General features: G+C 34.5%; 1 pseudogene; it reads right to left on the minus strand.

Moving 5' to 3' along the window:
* Window positions 1–4,963: 4,963 nt before the first annotated feature.
* Window positions 4,964–23,339, minus strand: LOC124527258 (eukaryotic initiation factor 4A-I-like; annotated as a pseudogene).
* Window positions 23,340–23,505: the final 166 nt, after the last annotated feature.

Raw genomic sequence — 23,505 nt, forward strand, 5'->3', positions numbered from 1 at the left:
GGATAGCCCTGAGGGGCCTGTGCTCAGACTTGCTCACATTGAAGCAGAGGGGAAAAAAGTGGTTTAAAGGGCAACTAGACCATTAGTAAAGGAAATCATTTTACTAAGCCTAGAGTGTCTGCCAAACAGGCAGGGAACAGCAGAAGCTCTCCAGGGTCAGAGGCTCCAACAAGCACGTTTTTTTGTTTCCTTTTCACCTTGACAGTGGAGACAGGAACAGGGTTCAGGTGCTCTAGGCAGCCTCTTAGGACTGTGCCAGCAAGTCTTGGGCTCCCAGTCCACACCAGTTGGAGCCATCCTGCCAGTGTGACCCTGGCACAGGGTCCTTGCTGGCCTGTGCCTGCTCCAGCTGTCCCACCGAGACAGCTCTAGTGTGACACCCTCAAGACCTCTCCAGCTTGTGCTCAATTCACCTGTCCCACAAAGGTGGTCCTGGTGCAGTGTGCTCAAGGACCACCTCTGGTTATATACAATCCAGCCACTCTGCCAAGGCGACTGTGTTGCAGCATGCCTTAGGATGTCCCCAAGCCACACCTGCTCCATTCCTGCCACCAAGTGAGCCCCTGTGCAGCACAACATTGGATCCACCTGGCCATACCCACTCCAGTTCCGATTATCCCACCAGGGTGGCCTCAGCATGGTGCACCCTAGGATCCTTTGACTACAACCGCTCTAGCTATCTCACCAAGGAGGCTGTGATATGAAGTACCCAAGACCACACCTCCTCTAGCTGTGCTTACTCCCAACTCCACTAAACATGCCAAGGCTTCTTCAGCAAGCCATGCTTTGGCACACTGTCATCCAGAACACCCCACTCATGCCTGTTCTACTTCCAGCTGGTCTCCCAAAGCTGCCTGGCAAATGCAGTCTACACAGAGGTGGGTGCTACACAAGGTCACTCCTCCAAGACCAGGAGAGGTAGTTATTGTGATTATTTCATACAGACTAACACAGAAGGTCAAGTAAAATGAGGAGATTAAGGAATATGTTTCAAATGAAAGAACAAGACAGAAAAATAAAACCCTAACAAAAGGAAATAGATAATTTACCTGATAAAGAGATCAAAGTGATGACCATAAAGATGGCTAGAAGATGGAAAAGCACAGTGAGAACTTTAGCAGAGTTAGAAAATAAAGTTAGAAAATATCTAAAAAAAAAAAAACTGTCAGGACTGAAGAATGTAACAACTGAAATAAAAAATGCACTAGAAGGAATCAACAACAGACTGGATGATGAAATCCAATGATCGTCACAGAAGGTGCAGAAAAAGCATTTGACATGATTCAACGTGCATTTATGATAAAAACCATCAATAAAGTTGGCATAGAAGGAACATACCTCAAAATAATAAAGGCCATAAAAGAAAAACCCACAGATAGCATCAATTTAATGGGGAACAGTTGAAAGCTTTTCCTTTAAGATCATGAAGAAGACAAGGATGTCCAGTCTCGCCACTTTTTATTCAACATAAGACAGGAAGTCCTAGCCACAGGAAACAGACAAGATAGATAAATAAATAAATAAATAAATAAATAAATAAATAAAGGCATCCAAATTATAAAGGAAGAAATTAAACTGTCACTATTTGGAGATAACATTGTACTATATATATACACACACACACACACACACACACACACATATACATAAATTCTATCAAAAAACTATTAGAACTAATAACTGAATTCATTAAAGCTGCAGAATACAAAATTAAGATGCAGAAATTGGTTGCATTTCTATATACCAATAACAGGGTATCAGAAAGAAAAATTATGAAAACAATTTCATTTTCATTTGCATCAAAAGAATTAAATACCTAGGAATAAATTTAAGTAAGGAGGTGAAAGACCTGTACAGATGTACCTCAGAGACATTGAGCATTCGGTTCCAGACCACTGTGGTAAAGTAAATGTTGCAATAAAGTGAATCAAATACACTGTTTGGTTTCCCACTGCATGAAAAAGTTATGTTTACACGACTCTTTAGCCTATTATGTGTGCAATAGCATTATGACTAAAAATATATATATATACATATCTTAAGTAAAAGTATTGCTAAAAAATGCTGACCATCACTTTACCTTTCAGGGAGTAGTAATTACTGATCATAGGCCACTATAACAAGTATAATAATAATTAAAAAATGAAATATTGTGAGGGGTGCCTGGGTGGCTCAGTCATTTGGGCCTCCTACTTCAGCTCGGGTCATGATCTCATGGTTAGTGGGTTCAAGCCCCACATCTGGCTCTGTGCTGACAGCTAAGAGCCTGGGGCCTGCTTCAGATTCTGTGTCTCCCTCCCTCCTCCGGCTCTCACTCTGTCTCTCTCTCTCTCTCTCTCAAAAGTAGAAGTAAAACATTAAAAAAAATTTTTTAAAATGAAATATTGTGAGACTTACCAAAATGTGACACAGAGACACAAATTACACAAATGCTGTTGGAAAAATGGCACCAAGAGATGTGTTTAATTCAGGGTTGCCACAAATCTTTAGTTGTACTAAATGCAATATTCATAATACACAATAAAGAAAAATGCAATAAGATGATGTATGCATGTATGCTGAAAACTAGATGATTTTGATAAGAGTTACTAATTACACAAATAAATGGAAAGGTGCACCATGCTCATGCAGTGGAAGAAATAATATTATTAAAATGTCTATACTACTGAAAGCATTCTACAGATTCAATGAAATGCCCATCAAAGTACTAATGGTATTTGTCACAGAACTAAGAAGAAGAATCTTAAAATGTGTTTGAAACCAGAAAAGATCCCAAATAGCAATAATTTTGGGGGGGGGGGGCGGGGGGGGAAACAAAGGTATATGTATCATGCTATCTGATTTCAAACTATACTACAAAGCTATAGTAATCAGAGCAGTGTGGGACTGGCACAAAACAGTCACATAGACCAATGGAATAGAATACAAAGCCCAGAAATAACTCCGCACATAAGTAGCCAATTAATCTGTAAGAAAGAAGGCAAGAATATTTAATGGGGTAAAGACAGTCTCGTATAAATGCTACTGGGAAAACTAGATAGCTATGTGCAAAAGAATGAAACTGGACCACTATCTTTTAACATATTAAAAAATAAATTCAAAATGGATTAAAGACTTGAATGTAAGACCTGAAACCATAAAACTCGTAGAAAAAAAACACAGGTTGTAAATTTTTTGACATTTGTGTGAACAATGCTTTTTGGACCTACTCAGGCAAGGGCAACAAAAGTTAAAATTAAAAAAAAAATGGGATTACATCAAACTAAAAAGCTTTGGCACAGAGAAGGAAACTATCAACATAATGAAAAGGCACCTACTGAATGGGAGAAGATATTTGCAAATCATACATCCAATAAAGGGTTACCATCCAAAATACATATAGAACTTAACACAACTTAATATAAAAACAAACAAACAACGTGATTAAAAAATGGAGGGGGGGGCGCCTGGGTGGCGCAGTCGGTTAAGCGTCCGACTTCAGCCAGGTCACAATCTCGCGGTCCGTGAGTTCGAGCCCCGCGTCAGGCTCTGGGCTGATGGCTCGGAGCCTGGAGCCTGTTTCCGATTCTGTGTCTCCCTCTCTCTCTGCCCCTCCCCCATTCATGCTCTGTCTCTCTCTGTCCCAAAAATAAATAAAAAACGTTGAAAAAAATTAAAAAAAAAATGGAGAGAGGAATTGAATACTTTATCAAAGAAGACATGCAAGATGGCCAACAAACACATGAAAAGATGCCCAAAAACACTAATAATTAGGGGAATGCAAATCAAAAATGCAATGAGATACCACCTCTCTCCTCCCGGATTATCAAAAAGACAAAAAGGAACAAGTGCTGGCAAGTATGTGGAGAAAACTCTCATAATATCTTTGTAGCAATGCAAATTTGTTCAGCTACTGTGAAAAAAAGTATGAAAGTTCCTCAGAAAATTAAAACCACCCGCAATTCTGCTTATGGGCATTTATACAAAGGAAATGAAAATACCAGTTCATAAAGGTATTTGTATCCCTATGTTCAATGGAAACCTTATTTACAACAGTTAAGATATGGAAGCAACCTAAATGTCCATCAATAGACCAATGGATAAGGAAGATGTGGCGTGTGTGTTACAGAATATTAGTCAGCCATAAAAATAGATGAGATTGTGCCTCTTGAGACAACATGGATAGACCTAGAGAGCATTATGTGAAGTGAAATAAGTCAGAGAAAGACAAATACCGTCTGATTTCATTTATATATGGAATCTAAAAACAAAACCAAACCAAACAGAAACAGACTCCTAGATACAGGAAACTGTTGGTTACCAAAGTTTAGAGGATGGGGAAAATAGGTAAAGAGGATTAAGAGGTACAGACTTCCAGTTTTGAAATAAATAAATAACGGGGATATAATATATCATACAGTTGATGATAGTGTAGTAACTTTGTGTGGTGACAGATGATAACTAGACTTATGGAGATCATTTCATCATGTATAAAAATATTGAATTACTATGATGTACTATTGATATAAACTAATAGGATACTGTATGTCAGCTATACGTCAATAAAAAAATAGAAAGTGACTGTAAATTGTAATCTTCATCCCTCATTCTGGGCAAATGAAAACTGCTATGGGTTTCTTTTTAAACTAGATTTTGCAAACACACACCCATGAAAATGGAAAAAAAAACCCACGAGGTTATTCTGAGATTACTTGTAATGTCTACAATAGATATACTTCAACCATAGCTCTGTTTTATGATGCCAAACATGCTGTTCTCTAAAGTATAGCCTATATAATAAAATAAAATCAACAGAAGTCTATTTATTTTTGGCCTCAAAAAGTGACATTTATTAAAAAAAAATGACAAGATGTCCATCCCTTGGCTCCCTTTCCTCCCCTCTCCTGCTCCTCTTCAGTGCCCCCTCCCCCCTTATCCTGCCCAAGGACTGAACTCCAGGTACAGCTAGGTAGCAGGAAGCACCTCAGATGATGGTTTCAGCGACATTGGGGGGTATAATGGAGGTGTTGTAGAGTTCTCATTGTCTTGAGAAATTCTCTTGTCTTCTGTCACCATGTTAATAGCCACACCCTTACAGACAAATGGTCCATCACAATTGATTCTGTAGGTACAGTTTTCCCTTTTGGTGGGAAGGTCGTAATTGAGGACTAAAGAAACCTGTTGCACATCAATGCCTCTGGCCAGCAGGTCAGTGGTAATAAATACTCTGCTAGAGCCAGAGCTGAACTCTCTCATGATAACATCTCATTCCTTTTGGTCCATATCTCCATGCATGGAGGACATGGTAAAGTCTCAAGTGTGAGTCTTCTCAGTGAGCCAATCAACCTTCCTTCAGGTGTTGATGGATATGACTGCCTGTATGATGGTCAGGGTTTCACACAAGTCACACAGTGCATCTGATTCCATTCCTCTTGTTCCATCTTGATGTAAAACTGGTGGATATCTTCCAGGATCAACTCCTCTTTCTTGACCAGAATCCAAATGGGTTCCCTCATGAACTTCTTGGTCACCTCAAGCACATTGGAAGGCATTGTAGCCGACAGCAAAACCACCTAGGTGTTGCTGTTGAGCTTTTGGAATATGTCATAGATCTGGTCCTCAAATCCATGGCTTAACATTTTATCAGCTTCCTCCAGTACAAACATCTTGATGTATTTGGGATACAGGTATATCCAGTTAAGCATATCAAACACATGACCTGGGGTATGATGATATGGGGAACTTCCATCTGCAACTTTTGCACCTCAGCACACACACTGGTCCCCTCAATGCAGGCATGGCAGGAGGCACCCACGTAATTTCCTAATTCCATGACTATCTCTGTATCTGCTGATCCAGCTCTCTGCTGGGTGCCAGGACCAAGGCCTGTGTAGCCTTTAGTTCCAATTCAATCTGTCACAGAATTGATATGGCAAAAGTGATTATTTTCCCAGTCTCAGATTGGGCTTCAGTGATCACATTAACCATTGATACAAGAAAGAAGGGCTCACTGCTGGATGGCAGAAGGCTTCTCAAAGCCATAGGCATAGATGACACGGGAAAGGGAATCAGAGAGGTTCATGTCATCAAAGCTATCAACTGTCTCATTCCAGTTACTCTCAATGAAGCCTTTGGGGTTCTATCACATTGGGGCCATTGTCTCTGGATTGAGAATCCTGACTCGCAGGCGTGAACCTTAGAAACTCAAATCAACATCATTCTTAATTCTCTGTTTATTGAATTTAAGGAAAATAAAAACAGAAGAAATGTTCCTTAGAGGGCAGAGTATTGTTAAACATACTCTTACTTGGAATGCTATCCGAATAATTAATTACACTGTCTCATACCAGCTGAAGGTTGATATATGTATTGCCATTAAATACCAATTTTCACCTCAGTAACATTTTTCTCACATTCTCCATCAATTGTTTATTTTAAAGTGCTTTGCTAATATTGTAGATGATGAGATTGTAGGCAAATCTTATTTCACTGATTGTGAAGATTCAACTCTCCTTATTGTAGGGACATGTGTTTTTCTTCATCAATGATTAATTTTTTTTACTAACTTTTCCCAGATGCCCATGTAACATGTAATCATTGACTTGTAAGAACTTTTTAAAAACTGTCATGTTGTAGTAGACATTTTGAATAGGGTTTTTTTTTTACATAATACATAAACATGGCAAAATTTTAGCATTACAAATGTATATGAAACACATTGTACCATTTCCTCTCAATAAAGGCAAATGTGTTTATAAAATAATGGTGCCTATTTTCAGAAATGACAAGTTGTTTATGTATGTATATATCTACCTATTTATTTGGGTATATCTCTAGACATAACTATTGATAGAAGTTGAATAAAATGGTATCTAAAATAACTGTCTTCATATAAATTAATTTTTTCACTTTACAATAAATTTTGAGCATTTTAAATATATGCTGATATGGACAAATCATATCAATATTAATGACAACAAAATATTCCATTCCTGATATGCTATATTTCTATAAATTATTTAATGAGCTTACTGGCATTTGAACAATACTATTCAAGAATTTGCTACCAAAAATATGTCTGCAATATATCTAAATAATCAGTGTTTTAAAATGTGTTTTGGTTAACAAATTAAACTACAACCTAGATGAAAATAATAAGGTTTGTCCTATGATGTGTGTGTGTGTGTGTGTGTGTGTGTGTTTATGGGGAAAGAGGATAAGAAGAAAAGAAGATAAAATTAAATAGGTATTAATGTCCTTGCAGAGAGTAAAACTGATCTTATTAAACTTCAACTTTTATTAGAAAATTTAAATTTAATGTTACCTGTCAAATATGTACATAAAAGTAATCAGAAAATTTGAGAGTAAAATACATAGTTTTAAATATGTAAACAAAATGAAGCAAACTAAAATCACCAAAAAGTGGAAAATGGAGTGTATAAAATAAGTGGATAATGACAAGACCACATAAAACCAAATATGGAATATATTCAAACTCATCAAAAATCGTTATGCATATGAATGGTTTAAGCCTACTGCTTAAAAGATACTATCTTTCTTCTTAAATCTTACTGTCTCCTCTCTAATGCCATATATTTTTGCACAATAGGATTTTAAAACAAAACGATACAAAAAGTTTAAAAATAAACAGAATGGAAAGATCCACTAAGTGTATATACCAAACTTAAAGTGGGTATCATATTTTTCATACTGGAAAAACTAATCAAGATTTTGAGATGTATAGCATTGAAAAAAAATTTATATATATACACACACACACACACATATATATATATAATTTTCCACACAAATTGCCAACCCATTTCTGTATCCTTTTGATATGAACACATTAATATTTGATCAGTTTCTTGTGTGCATTTTTCATTTTCTCTATTTTCCCTGTTCTCAGACTTGGAAATAGCTATTTCTTCAAGTCTCACCTCTTCATTATATTGGAGAATAGTTTTTAGAATCAAAGTCTGGTTGTTACGTATACACATTACTCTTGGGAGGTCACTGCTTCTAGATTATTTCAGTAGCAAAAACCTAGAGAATATATATACTTTAAATTACAAGTTACATTCGTATTTCTAACTCAAATTTAACAAAAAGGTTTTTACCTATTTTATTTAGTACTTTTATGCTATAAAACTATTTTATTTAATGCTTTTATGCTGTAAAAACTGTTTCCAAATAAATTCAATATATTTACATTTTTTTAAAACATATATTAGGGAATAATTGTAATTCATTTATAATACATTTGGTGTAGTTTGAAAGAATGTACTTTTTAAAAAAGTGTTTATTTTTGAGAGACAGAGAAAGAGAGAGAAAGTAATTGATCAGGGGAGGGACAGAGAGAAAGGGAGACACAGAATCTGAAGGAGGCTCCAGGCTCTGAGCTGTCAGCGCAGGGCCTGAAGCAGGGCTCGAACTAGTGAACTGTGAGATCATGACCTGAGCCACAAATTCAGACACTCAACTGACTGAGCCAACCAGGGGCCCCAAGAATGTACTTTAATGTAGCTTACAATTACATTGTCAACATTACTAACAATAAACCTATTGTTCATTTTTGATTGAAAATGTACCAAAAGTGTATTTATAGTTCTTTCTGTTTATACATGTATGTGTGTGTGTGTATAAATCTATATAAAGAACTGTGTTAAAATTACTTGAAATATTATTTAGGTCTTATGTCTGTGGGTTTTTTTTGGTGTTTTTTTCCAATTTTATTGAGTTATAATTATAAATAACGTTGTATAAGACATGGATGTGTTACCTATTTAATATAGAGTTGGACTTATTTTCTAATGTTTGTACCTAATTTTGCATTCATTTTTCCTACTTTTTAAGGTATTTCCCTACAGGTGGATGAATTTCATTTTTGGAAGTGTAAAAGAAATACGGTTCAAAGTCAAAATCATATAAATGTATTTGCTTCTCCCTGTCAATTCCCTTTTTCTAAGTTTTATGTAAAATTGAGTAGTTCATATTTCATTCTTGCTCTCTTTAGAAATTAAAAAATATATATATATATGTTAATCTTATTTACCTTCTTTCTTACAGAGAAGAGCAAGAGCATACTATATTGGCTTTTTCTCCTCCCCTCCACCCCCAGTTGCTCACTCTGATTTCATCACATTCTTCCTTATTCTTTCTCACAAAATGATAGATCTCTTCACAGATGAGTATACTACAATTTAGATTCTAATGACAGGATCTTTCTCTTATTTCTAATCTCAAAAATACAAAATTAACAGAATAATTAGACCTTGCATTAGTTTACCTACTGCTGAAATACACACACACACACACACACACACACACACACACACACGTACGTATATAAAAAGATTCACACATGTATACTATGGGTCTCAATCATTACATACATACTTGTATGGAAAAATTCTAAAGGATTTTATGGGTTCCAAATCCATTTTCAGTATTTCGTTCCTTAAAAAATAATGATAAAAAGCATGTCTATGTCAATAACATTTTTTCTGGTCTACTCTTGTTTGGTGTTTCACTGTCTGACAAGAGAGAATGTAATTCTTACAGCATTCTCATTTCTTGTTTTTTTTTTTTTTTTATACCTTGACACAAAGCATTTGTTTTTAGTTTTTGTTTTTTTTTCCTTTGCTCAAAGGGAATGGATGAAGATTCTTTTTCCTTATATAGTCAGCTCTATTTTTTTTTTCCATAGTGATCCGTGTTGTTCTGTTTCTACAGTGTTCTCTGAATATACTAAAGAAATAAGATGGGGTAAAGAATAATCTTCTAACTTGTGAGTTGTAACTAAAACTAAATCTTCATTTTCCTGTCACATAGTGTTGTACATGATAAGATATTACAAGAACTAATTCTAAAGATGCTTACAAGAATGTGCTCGAGTGCCAGCTCTTGTTCTTACTGGCTGTATTGTCTCAACCATTTTGTTTTACTTCTCTAATCTTTGGCTTTATTGTCTATAAGAGAGAGAGAACATAATATAATGGTTATTGTATTATATTTACATAATTATTTGTGTATTACTTTAACTTATATTTATATAATAGTATGAGTAGATTATTGTTAGAATTAAATGAGATTGGGGGCCTAGGTGGCTCAGTCAGATCAGTAGCCAACTGGCTCATGTCATGACCTTGTAATTCTTGAGTTTGAGCCCCCACATTGGACTTCAGCACAGAGCCTGCTGGGGATTCTCACTCTCTCCCTCACTCCCTGCTCCTCTCCCCTTGTGTGTGTTCTCTCTCTCTCTCAAAATGAATTAATGAACTTTAAAAAAAATTATTAGAAAGAACTAAATGAGAGAATATATATCACATAGGAAATAGTCTGACCTATAAGAAATGGCCAATGTTAGAACTTATTTGTATAGTTGTTATAATAGTTATAATTAAAGCACTCTGTAAAATGTTCTGTCATTAAAAGCCAGAAAGCTACAGGGTAACTTCATGCTATAATTTAGATAAACATGATTAACATGACAATGTTTATGACATAAGATTTACGGAGATATATTAAGATGCAAATTTTCATACAGTGTTCATTGCAAAAATAAAAGAATATTAAAGGAATATAAAGTATTGCTAAACAACATTGAAAGGTTTGTGACAATAAAAGTAATTGTGATATTCTTCATATGTGTACTTTAACACATGTATATATTTTATTTAAACAACAGGTATTAATATTACAATAAGATAGTAAATAAGTAAATAAAACACAGAAAATCATACCATGTTTTTAAATAATGGGCTTAGGAAATAATTCATCTGTTTTCTCCAAAACACAGATTTTTTAAAAACATAAACTATTACTTATTAAGAGCATGAAAGTGATCTGCAGATGTTACATAACAACTTAATGCAAACCACGATACTCTGAAGGTTCATATAAAGCCTTCTCAAATGAAATATCAAGGTTACCTGTTTAAGCCATCTAAGCCATCCCCTCTCTTTGCTGACTGCACAATATTTATCTTGACAGATGTCAGCTTTATAATGCTTGTGAGAAGTTTGTGGCTTTCATTACCTGGATTTACAATAGTGTGCAACAGAGGCTTAAATTGCACATGAGCCATGACAGCTGGCAAAAACATGCCAGAGGACAACTTTGTCAAACCTAGAAAGCTCAAGAGAAGCTTAGTGGAGTGAATGAAAAACGTGAAAGTTGGAGAGTCTAGAGACAAAAGAAGAAGAAGAAGAAGAGAAGGATGGCTAAGCCTCCAGATGATTGCATTGGCATTCATTACATGTGCCTATGGACAGACGAGTAGCGTTCGCTGAAATCATTCAGAATACGTGCAGAGGGTGTATTAGTTACATGTGTGTTCAGTGGATTTATGTCTATATTTTATCCTCCTACAGGTTTATAAATTGATTTGATTTGCTTCAATTTGGTTGCTTATCAGCCAATAATAAAAGAAAAACTTCTGTCTCTTAAATAATTCCCATGAAAAAAAAATAGGTGAATACAAACTTTCAGTTAGTCTTTGCCTCTTAGAAATTTAAGGAAAGGTGAAGATCATCATTTACCTTATTTATATCATTTATAGGAAACTGCAGTTCTTAGAAATAACAAGCATTCCATGAAGTAGAGAGGCAAAAGTAAATTATGGAGCAGAGTTTATATCTCTAATTTGAAAACAATCAGAGTATTTTACTGTTGTTGTCACTGAAATATTCTCATTAAAAATAAAGTGGCAGTAAAAGTAAATCTAACTATATTCACTTTGGGGACAAAAGCAACAGTATACTTAAAATAGATATGGCCTTATTCTCTTTAAATTAAATTGAAAACAATCTAAAATATTATGACATGATACTAATCATGATAAACAAAACTGTAATATTTCTTTTAAGAACACTCATGAACAGATATAGGACAAATATTTCATTTAGTTTTTGGTTCCTTTGAGAGTCATTAGAAGCAACTAATAATGATATCATTCCATTTTTCTTTTCCAACACACACACACACAAAGATACATACTTTTTGAGGTTTAATAATATATCAAATGCTTCATATTTATTCACAAGAGTCAGTAGCATAATATAAAGCAATAGGATTAATTTTTAAAATATATATTGGCATTCTACCTGTGCAGTTGAAAAATGGACTAGAGGGGCACCTGGGTGGCTCAGTTGCTTAAGTGTCCAACTCCAGCTCAGGTCATGATCTCACAGTTTGTGAGTTCAAGCCCTGCGTCGGGCTCTGTACTGGCAGCTCAGAGCCTGGAGCCTGTTTCGGATTCTGTGTCTCTCTTTCTCTCTGGCCCTCCCCCTCTCTGCTCTCTCTCTCAAAAATAAATAAACATTAAAAAAAATGAGTAAACTATCTCAGTAATTAAAAAAGAAAAATGTAATAGACGCAGATATAAAAGTGGTATTATACACTGTCTCAGTTGTAGAGAATTTTATACCCTAATTTGTGATAGAAATCATATGCAAATAAAATAACTGGAATTATAACAATATATAAGAACTACTAGCAAAGGAGGTGAGACATGAACATATGTATTTAGTTACGGAAAATGAATACAGCCTTTGTATTAGGATTATCCAGCAAAACCGAACCAATAGGATGTGTGTATATAGAGAAAGAGAGAAAAGAGGGTGAAGGAGAGGAAGAAATGTTAAGGAATTGGCTAACAGCGCAGAGCCCAGTGGGGGGCTTGAGCCCGCGAACCTTGAGATCATGACCTGAGCTGAAACCAAGAGTCAGACGCTTACACGACTGGGCCACTCAGGCGCCCTGGTGGGTTGATTTTTAACTTTTTTGTGAAAGATGTTGCAAGTAAAAGAAATATGGTATACTGCTTTCAGGTTGGGTCACTACTCACTATTTCTTACCATCAATGGATATACTCAGTATCCTATTTTGTAAAGTTGAGCTATTTATGATTATTTCACCTCAAGACATAACTAACCAAGTACACAGCACTAATTTTCACACATGCACTTAATGTTGTGACCTTTAGAACATTACATTAATGACAAATAACATAGACATTATTCTAAAAGTTTTACTTCTTTTTAAGTAATGACTTTATACCATAAATCCTAATTACATTATTAGGATGACCCAATAAAAATATACTATTCTTTTTTCCCCTGTTGATAAAAATACACTATTCTTTTTTCATGTGGAAACTTGTCACTAATTATGAAGGAAGTTTTCCAAGGATGTTTATATGTATTAAAAAATATTGCTCAAAAACTATGAAAACCCATCCAGTTAATCAAAACAATTTGTTGAAAAACTCACTTTAAAAATTTAGGGACATTCAATAAATAAATTAATGGATAAAGAAGATGTGGGGCATGTGTGTATATACATATATATTTATAAATCTGAATATGAATATTAATATCTATAATGGAATATTACTTAGCCATAAAAGTAATGAGATCTTGTTATTTGCAACAACATGGATGGACATAGAGGGTATTATGCTAAGTGAAATAAGTCACACCAAGATAAATACAATTTCACTTATACGTGGAATCTTAAAAAATAAAATAAAAGCAGGAACAGACCCATAAATACAAAGAAAAACTGATGGTTTCTAGAGGGGAAAGTGGGAGGGATGGGCAGAATGGATGATGGGGAGTGGAAGATACAAGCTTTCAGTTAGGGAATGAATAAATCATGGGGATAAATGGTATAGCATAGAGACTATTGCCAATGGTATTGTGATAGCATCATATGGTGACAGATAGTAGCTACACTTGTGAGCCTAACATATACAGACTTGTCAAATCACTATGTTGTACATTTGACACAAACATAACATTGTGTGTTAGCTATACTGCAACTAAAAAATAACTCAGAAAAAGAAGAATGGGGATTTCCATATGTGATTAAAATGGCGAAACTGTTAGCAATTAATGTCTCCTAATAGATAACTATAATAACTTTTCAAATACTGAATGATAGGCAAAGTGATGCTGTTATCATGAAAAGAAGGAAAAACTGTCAGATGGTTCTATAACCTCAGTTTTATGCCTGGAGATACTTTCTGGAGTACAGCAAGTCCAACTAGAGCCGAAAATTACATTGAGCTGGAACCACAGAGATCAATGTTATGTTATTGAGGATGCTGGCTTTATGGGCCAAGAACTGAAGAAGATATTGTACAATGAAGGGCCTTCAGGAATATGCACAGAAGTTGCTTGACTTTCTAGATAAATATTAAGCTGAGAAGTTACGAGAGGAGATTTTGCAAGGCTAACCACTCCACAACCAAAGAAAAAAAATTTTTTTTACTTTTTTTTAAAAAATAAACAAAACAAAACAAATGAAAAGGAAAAAAAAAGAAAGAAAAGAAAAGAAAAGAAAAGAAAAGAAAAGAAAAGAAAAGAAAAGAAAAGAAAAGAAAAGAAGAGAAGAAAAAAGAGAAGAAAACTACCAAAGAGGAGCTATTGCGGAGATATGAGCTGAACAATTGTTTGGGTTTGAATATAGCTGCTAGATGTTCAAATTCTTATAAGCTAGAGTGGAGAGATCTCATTTTACACTCCAGGCATTTGGTAAACTCCCAGAAAGACAATACATTAAGAATAAGATTTACATAGTCCTAAAAGAAATAATCCCAGACTTATCTTGGCACAATCTAGGAAGAAGCTCAAATAAGTCAAGCTCATTTGCAAATTCTACCAGAATAAAATGTCACCTTGTTTTAAGACAATAAAATCTACACATTAATAGCATAACACAGCAATATTCAGTACAAAATAGCAAATTAGTGAATTTAAAAAGAGGAGAAAAACCAATCAAAAGACACAAACTCAGAAATGATGAACATGTTGGATTTTGCAGACATAGATTTAAAAGTACTTTTTACAACTATGCTTAAGGATTCAAAGGCAAGGGGAATTGAAGGAGAAAATAGACGACCTGAAAACAGTCGAACAATCAATCAAATGTGTAAGAAAGAGAACTGAATGTAAATTACTGGGCTTGAAACATAAATTCTCTTGAAATCTATTCCTGGAGATTACAACATCCTATCTATCAATAATTGTTAGAAAAAGAAAAAAAATTGACATATTTGACAAATTTGAATTTGAACAAATTCTAACCAAATTAATTATTTTTAAACACCTCAAAACAGAATGCATCTGCTATTGAAAGATTCACCACATATAGTGTGCATAGTGGTAATGATCAATATATAGATCAATAAAAAAGAAAACAGAGTGAAAAAATAATCACAGATTTACAGGGTGGGTTTATTTGTTTTACACAGTGCCAAGTTAGTTAAACGGAAAAATCATGGGGGATGGAAAAATGGAAAAAATGGAAAAAAAGATAGTCTTTCTAATAAATGGTGCTTAACATTGAAGACTTCTGTGGACAAAACAAAACAAAACAAAAAAAAAAACAAACAAAACTGCTTCCTACAAAAAAAATGGGCAATTGAATAGATCATTTACAAAAGAAGATTGATGAATGGCCCATAGGCATATGGAAATGTGCTCAACATTAGTCACTCAGAAAATTCAAATTCAAACCATAATAACACCACCAAATTACTAGACTGTTAAAATCAAAATGCTTGATGATGCCTTGTGTTGGCAAGGATGTGGAGCAAATAGAACTCTCAGAGATTTCTGATCAAAATGCTCAATGATACACCCATCACAAACTTGTCAGTAAACAAATTGTGACAACCTAATTTCAGAGAATACTACTCAGCAGTAAAAACAAACAGATTTGAACATTGGAAAATGGATGAATTTCAAAAATCATGCTATGTCAAAAAAGTCAAACACAAACACGTAAGCATTATATCATTTATAAGAAATTACAGAAAAGGCAAAACTATAGGGACAAAGAAGAGATCAGTGTTTCCTAGCAGTGAGGAAGGAAAGCCAGAGGAGGCATGAAATGCAAAGGAGCCCAAGAATATATTTTAGTTGGTTGGAATTGCTCTGTATCATGATTGATGAGATAATGAATATATACAACTGCCAAAATTCATCAAAAGGTACACCTAAAGGGTGAAATTTATTGTAGTTTAATTTTTATACTGACATTTTTTTCAGCTAAAACAAAGTTCATGCAATTCAGTAGTGAGATTATACCTCTTCTTTTGTAGTATTGAAGCCCACGCTTGTCTGTGCATATTTTTTTCTTATTCCTTATCGCTTGCATGTACATGGGCTACTGATGTGCTTCTACTCTGAATAGCAATTGAATCTTCTTATCAGAGGTCCTGCCCTTGGGGTGCCTGGAGGGCTCAGTGGGTTAAGTGTCCAACTCTTGGTTTTGGCTTAGGTCATGATCTCACAGTTTGAAGGATCAAGCCCCATATTGGGCTCTATGCCAAGTGTGAAACTTGGCAAGATTTCTAAGATTCTTTCTCTTCCTTTCCCTTTCCCCCTCTCCCATTTAAACTCCCTCTTCTCAAAATAAATAAACATTTAAAAAAAAGAGAGAACAAAAACAAACATACAAAAAGACTTGCCCTTAAAGCTGCCTGATCACATTTTACCTGTTTTACCAGATGAGTAAGCCAGCATTCCCCTCAGCCTTTTGTAACCCAGTGACTGACAAATATATGTGGGATATAAATATAAACACTTCAGCTCCTCTCTATCTTGTTAGAGCCACTACGAATTGCTACTTACACTATTTCAAGAGGTCTCTGCAGCATGAACTAAAATTTTCCTACAAAGTACTTTGTCTTTATTGAACTTTGCCCCTATCAAACAATTTCTTTACTCTCCTTCTGATTTTTACTAGAACCCTCTTAATAAATTACTTATACGAAAATGTTTATCCTTGGATCTCCACTGAAATAATCCAACCTAAGAGAAAGAAGATATATTTTGGTGCCACTCATGAGTCTTCCAGTTAAGAGAAGAACATTCAATTAGACTCAGATAAGGTTTAAAATAAAAAGGGACCACGTTGGAGGAAGCACCTCTGGACTGTCCAGTCTCTCAAGATCTCTTATAAGTCTTTTTTCTTTATAGCAACCTAAATTTTCTCCTATTGCGTAGAGTTACCTCTACGTAGAGGGAGAATGGCAAGGAGAAGCATGAAATACAAACATGTGTTAGAAGAAAACCAAATTTCACATGAAATATATAAAATATTCTGTTAGTTTTTAGGTTGGTGTCTAAGAGTTAATTTGATCTTCAGAGAGAGCATTCTATTTTCCCTGCATGGTTCAATGACATAAGCTCTACTGACTACAACAGACAAAGAATGCTGGGTATGTGGACACTAATAAAAGAAAAAATGCAGTCTGTGCTCAACACTCTAAACTTGCAAGCTATATACAAAGTTTGAAGATTCTCAGCACCTGGGCATTCTTCCTTAGCAAAAGATTTGCAGTATTCAAGGAAAAAAAGAAAAAAGGTAACTCAAACCATTGAGGTATTGATGAACGTATCTAGTAGAACAGAGACCTAACCGCACTTGGGTTTACACTGAAGATTGTTCGGTCCTTATTAGGAATACTAACAGGTTTGTGTTGAGTCTCCTAATATCTGAATAAGCAAAATGCATGTTCCTGTTTACTTCTTCCAAGTCCTTTCTCTCAGATTCAGTTTATATTCTCAGTGACCTGCTTATTCCCAAGTCTTTTACCTGAAGGATGAGATTTTTCTGTCACTGAACAAATATAAAACTATTAAAACTTAAAACACACATTGAATCGGATTATATCACCAAGTCCAAATTTAATTGTACCGCTTAAGACAAACCATTTTTATTCTATATATCTTGAATATTTATATAGACTTGTTTTTTGCTAAGGATGATAGTAACACTTATATGTAACTCATCTGTTTTTCCTTAAATAGTAAGCTAAAATATACTCAGTATCTAATTTTAAATACCATAATAAATTAAAACCTATCAATTGTTTTCTCTTTCTTCTATTTTTTTAAATGTTTCTTTATTTTTGAGAGAGACAGAGACAGAATGTGAGAGGGTTATGGGCAGAGAGAGAGGGAGACACAGAATTGGAAGCAGGCTCTAGGCTCTGAGCGGTCAGCACAGAGCCCGAAGTGGGGCTGGAATCCACGAGCTGTGAGATCATGACCTGAGCTGAAGTCAGACGCTCAACCAACTGAGCCACCCAGGCTCCCTGTTTTGTTTTTTTCTTCTAGAAGATAAAAATATTATTCTACTTATAGTTTAGAAAAGAAAAATGTGGCATTCTAAATCCAACTCTAGGGGCAGAAAATTACTCAGGAAAGGTTTTAATATCTAGTCTCAAAAATGGAATTGAACCAAAAATTATACAAAATAAAGGACTAATGTGTAGAAAGAATGTGTTTATGTGGAAGAAAATATATAAAACTATAGAGATTCTAAAAGTTGACAAAGGATTCTGCAATTATAAACTCCGACAGTGATTAGACACAAAATCTCTTATAAAATCTAATTTTAAAAAAAAGGCATAGAGGGGCACCTGGGTGGCTCCGTCAGTTAAGTGTCCAACTTCAGCTCAGGTCATGATCTCACGATCTGTGAGTTCGAGCCCTGCATCAGGCTCTGTGTTGACAGCTCAGAGCCTGGAGCCTGCTTCGGATTCTGTGTCTCCCTCTCTCTCTGGCCCTCCCCCGTTCATGCTCTGTCTCTCTCTGTCTCAAAAGTAAATAAACATAAAAAAAATTAAAAAAAATAAAATTAAAAAGAATAAAAAAAGGCATAGAGTTGATTTTCCAGGTTTATGTAATAAACCTGTATATGCACAGGTTTGCATGCATACACACACACACACACACACACACACACACACACACACACATGAAAATGGTCACACAATATTCTTTTTTCTCTTTCTGTGTTCTCTCTAGAGTAGTATCAGTGTCTTCATTTTTCCTTTAGGTACAAATAATTCTAAGCACCTGAACAGGCTGAATATTTGAGGTATATTTGAAAAAAAAATCCTTTTGAAGAAAAAAATGTTTGCGAAAACATACCAATAATCAGCACGCATCTATAGTGTCTCTCACTAAATATCTTAATACATTGTCTATTTTGATAAATAGAAATATTTGTGTTTTTTTTCAATCTGAAACATCATATGTCATAGTTATCAAACATACTTGATTTAAAATTTCATGTGCTAGGGAGGCTTGGGACAGAGCGAGAGAGTATTAGACTTTGAGTAGAGTTACTTAGTATCCATAGTTGTCATGATGCAGTAAAAGTCATTATTAAACTATTATCTAGGCTGTGAGAGAGAATTACAAATAATGTGGGAAGAAAATTGTTTTGAAGAGAAAATGAATTAATGGTTGGGTCAACAAGATTAAGAATCAGAGAAAGGTTTGGATATCATAGCTTCATAAAGCTCCCGTGTGATAGCGTCCCCTCCTAAGGGGAAAAAGAAAAAAAAGGCAACCTGACTATACCGTATGTGACAACATCCCTCACAACCTTGGAACATGAGACCACTTAATCAGACTACATGTGTGTGTATGTGTGTGTGTAGTTACCATATATGGGAGACAAAAAAGTAAAAAAAAATATATATATAAAAACTATGCCATGTGGCGTTCCGAGCTCAGTTCAGGTACAAACCCAAACTGAGCAGTGCTGGCACAAATAAAGTTGCTTTCTAAAAAAAAAAAAAAAAAAAAAAAAAAAAAAAAAAACAAAACAAAAAAAAACAAAAAAACCTTGATGTCAAGTCTCTGTGCAAGAATCCTGCTACACCAAAGTAGTGAGTCAATAAAGCCAATATTTTAGATTCGTAATTTTCAAGAATTTTGAGCAAGTATATCACAAGTCTGTATTGAAATAACGTAATTTTTAAAGCAGTTTTAAGTCATTTATTTTATCTAAGTCCGTTATCTTGATATTTGAGATACTTCGCAATATTTTACATTTTGTATTCAAGGCTTTTGGAAGTCTCATTTCTGTAACTTTACTAAAGCCAAATTTACTCATGAGACTAAATATAGAGGAAAAGGAAAGCCTGGGCGGTGCCTTGTTTTAATGATCAAACATTCTGGATAATTGAAATGTTTAATTTGAAAGAGAAAGTTGATGGGTAGAAACATTCATGCAGCAGTCACAAATACGTGAATGAATACATGCCAAAGAGTAAAATAAATTCAGCAATTACTGTGCACAGCATTTTGAATACTATGATGTTTAATAAAAGGTAAAAGAAATGTAGAAAACCTATACATTTTTAAAATACACATTCATAATGAAAATACTAATTTTTAAAACTAATTTGGCTCTTTCTGAGTTCCATATTTATGTATTGTCTATATAAATGGCCTACACACAACTTACTCACAAAATAGGTTATTAATTTATTATCAAAATGTAATTGATTCATTATTTGCATAAAGCATGCGAGTTTTGCTTATAATCTATACTAACGAGGCTAATGTTAAATAGCTGGTTGTACAATAGCCATACTGCTATTAAAATGTGTTGATACATAAAGAAAATATCCATTAAATATTCTAACATTTGTGTAAATTAAGTCTACTATATGAGCTATACAAAGGCACAAATTACCATCTAAGTTGTTTTACCAATCAAATTTCTGAGGTAGCATTGCAAAGCAGCTCTGTTACTTGGAAAATTAAATGTAAATGTTCTCCTTCATGAGAACATTCATCTCTTTCATGATCTCCTTTTATGATCGAACAAACAGGGCAGCAGATAGGTGAAAGATTGGGTCTAAAATATATTTTCTAGAAGTAATAAAAAGTGCAAGTCTCACAATGACACGAACACTTATGCCATCCAGTACATTTTGTGCTTTTGTGCTATGTACTTAACAGTGTTATTTTTATGAAATACAAAGATTTTCTCTATCATCAGATATATAGTATCATGAAATGCTTTAAAATATCACATAGAATAATGATTGTTCCTGTGTTTTGCCAAATACTTGGATAAAAACTTTTAAAGTGCAGTTAATCATGCAACTGTTATTAAGCAGGTGGCAATTTGGTATCATGCAGATAACCATCTGGCTGACTACGATTTCAAACTTTTCACAGGTCTCCATAGCATGTAAATGTGTCAAAGATTCTTAGCACTTTTGAAAAAATGGCTTTGCTGTCATATTTTAAATACAGTGATATACAAGTTAGAGTGTATGACTCTGTGATAGCTTTATAAAATATTTAATAAATGTTTACCAGGTTTCATGGAGACTTTTCTCTTGTTATTTTGCACATATGATTTCTTAGAAAATGGACAGTTTGTTTTCTGTAATTGTATTCTATGTGTGTTTAATTTCTCTTCACTTCTTGCTTTCGACTTATTCCACATGCATCGGTGGCCACCTTAATGTTAAAATACTTATACAGTTTCAAGGACTGACTACTATCCCCTAAATAATTTATACTTAACATATCATAAAATATTTATCCTTCTATTTCTGGAAAAGACCTTTTATTTCTACCACTTAATGTCTAATTATAAAATAATATATATTCATTATATATTTTACATAATTTATATAATACATGCAACATACATTTTATGAATAGAATATGTATATATGTATACATATAACATTTGTTATATATAATATTTCACATAATATACATTACATGTATAATAATATATTGTACATATGCCATATATGTGTGTGTGTGTGTGTATAATTTATATGTATGTAAAATCACCACCAAAAATTTGAGAATATAAAAGACAATCAGAGAATATAAGTTAGCAGTAACACTAATGAGAAACAACCACAATTAAGTTTCTGGAAATATACACACAAATAAGGTATTATTTGCACATATATGCATGTGTGCACACACAAAAATACATGCATATCAATTTTGAGCCAATTTAAGCTCATAAAATATATATTGTTTCAGAATGTGTTTTTCAAGTTTTTATTTAACTTCCAGTTAGTTAACATACAGTATAATTTTAGTTTCAGCAGAATGTACTTTTTTACTTAAAATTTTGAGATTATTTTGCAGTAAGAATTCTTTGGAAATATGTTTTATCCACCTTTAAAGGGAAATATACAAGTTACTATTTGTAGGTGGCTATTGAACATTTAGAAATATTTTTTGAGTACTTTTCATATTCTTTACAAGGCTATGGAGGCCAAATTTATAATGTCAAAGTAAAATGGACTTTTCACACAATACACGTTTCAATTTAGAAAACGCTTTCCTCCCTTTACTGATTATCTGCATATTTTAAGTATGTGCCATTCTCCTCCAATAAAGTATATATTCTTCCACATGAGAAATGAGTTATGTCTCATTCATCTTTTCATTCCTTTGTGAAGTCTATATTAATTGATGGTTTTATTAAATTAAAAAAAAACCACCCTGATCTAGTTGTTGAATTTTTGTATATAGATGAGAATCAGATACATCCTATTTTGTTTCCTTATTTCAAGTATCATCCATGAGTACCTGTTTTTGGTTTTTATTATTTCAAGTGTAATCGATGAGTACCTGTTTGTATTTATTGTGAAGCTAACAAAATTGTTTCTGTTCATACTATTTTGCTAATCTTATTGCGTCTGTTTTTAAACAGTGAATAGTTGCTATTTTTAACTATTATTATTTTTAAACAGTGGATATTTACTATGTTTGGTAAGAATCAAGGACACTATTATACTAAAACTGAGATAACATTAGGGGTCAAGGAAGATGGCAGAATCAGAAGATCCTGAGGTCACTTTGTCCCACAGACATACTGAGGCTACAGGTATATATAATGTAACTCACTCTGAAAATGATCTAAAGACTAGCTGAACAGCACTTCCACAGCTAAAGATAAAGGGAAAGCCACATTGAGAAGGGGAAGTGGGGAAGAGACATGGTTGGAACCCAACCCCTCTGTGCAGTGACCCACATGCAGGAGAAATATCACAGGAATGGAGGTTCTCCCTGGGGAGCAAGGAAATCAAACCCTACATCAGGCACACCCTACCTTGGGGATCTGCACTTGGAAGACAAGCCCCATAATGTCTTTGAAAATCAATGGGACTTAACTCAAGGAAAGCAATGATTTACAGGAAACTCAGATTCTGCTCTTAATGGGCCAGCACACTGTATCACTTGATCTGAGACCCAGCACAGAGGCCGAAATTTCAAAGGACCTGGGTTATAAGTGAAAGAGATTTACTGACTAATTTTAAGATGTACTGGAGGGACAGGGAACTGTAGCAGCTTTCTCCAGGAACGGAAGTCTTGTTGGGCACCATTTTTTTGCCCTCCTTCAGCTAACTGGCACTTTCCATTTACCTTGGGAGTGCTGCTTGCCCACTCCAGTGTTTCTGTGAAAATCCACCCCAATGAGCAAACACACCTTTGCAAAGCGAATACCTCCTGCCACACCCAGTGGGCAGCAACAGTCAGGACCAGTATCCCCTCCATAGTTACTACCACCCCACTACACTTGGCAGATAGCCCTGGCCAGAACCAGTGCCACTACAAAACACATTCTGCCTCAGGGAGGGGGTTACAATGCTGCCAACATGCACCCCTGTCAACAGTTGCAGCCAAGGCTCTCCATTAGCTGTACTAGGAGATAATCCACCCA

Source organism: Lynx rufus, unplaced genomic scaffold, assembly GCF_022079265.1.
Source record: "Lynx rufus isolate CCGP_SWC_20201006 ecotype Redwood Valley unplaced genomic scaffold, mLynRuf1.p SCAF_5, whole genome shotgun sequence".
NCBI classification, from domain to species: domain Eukaryota; kingdom Metazoa; phylum Chordata; class Mammalia; order Carnivora; family Felidae; genus Lynx; species Lynx rufus.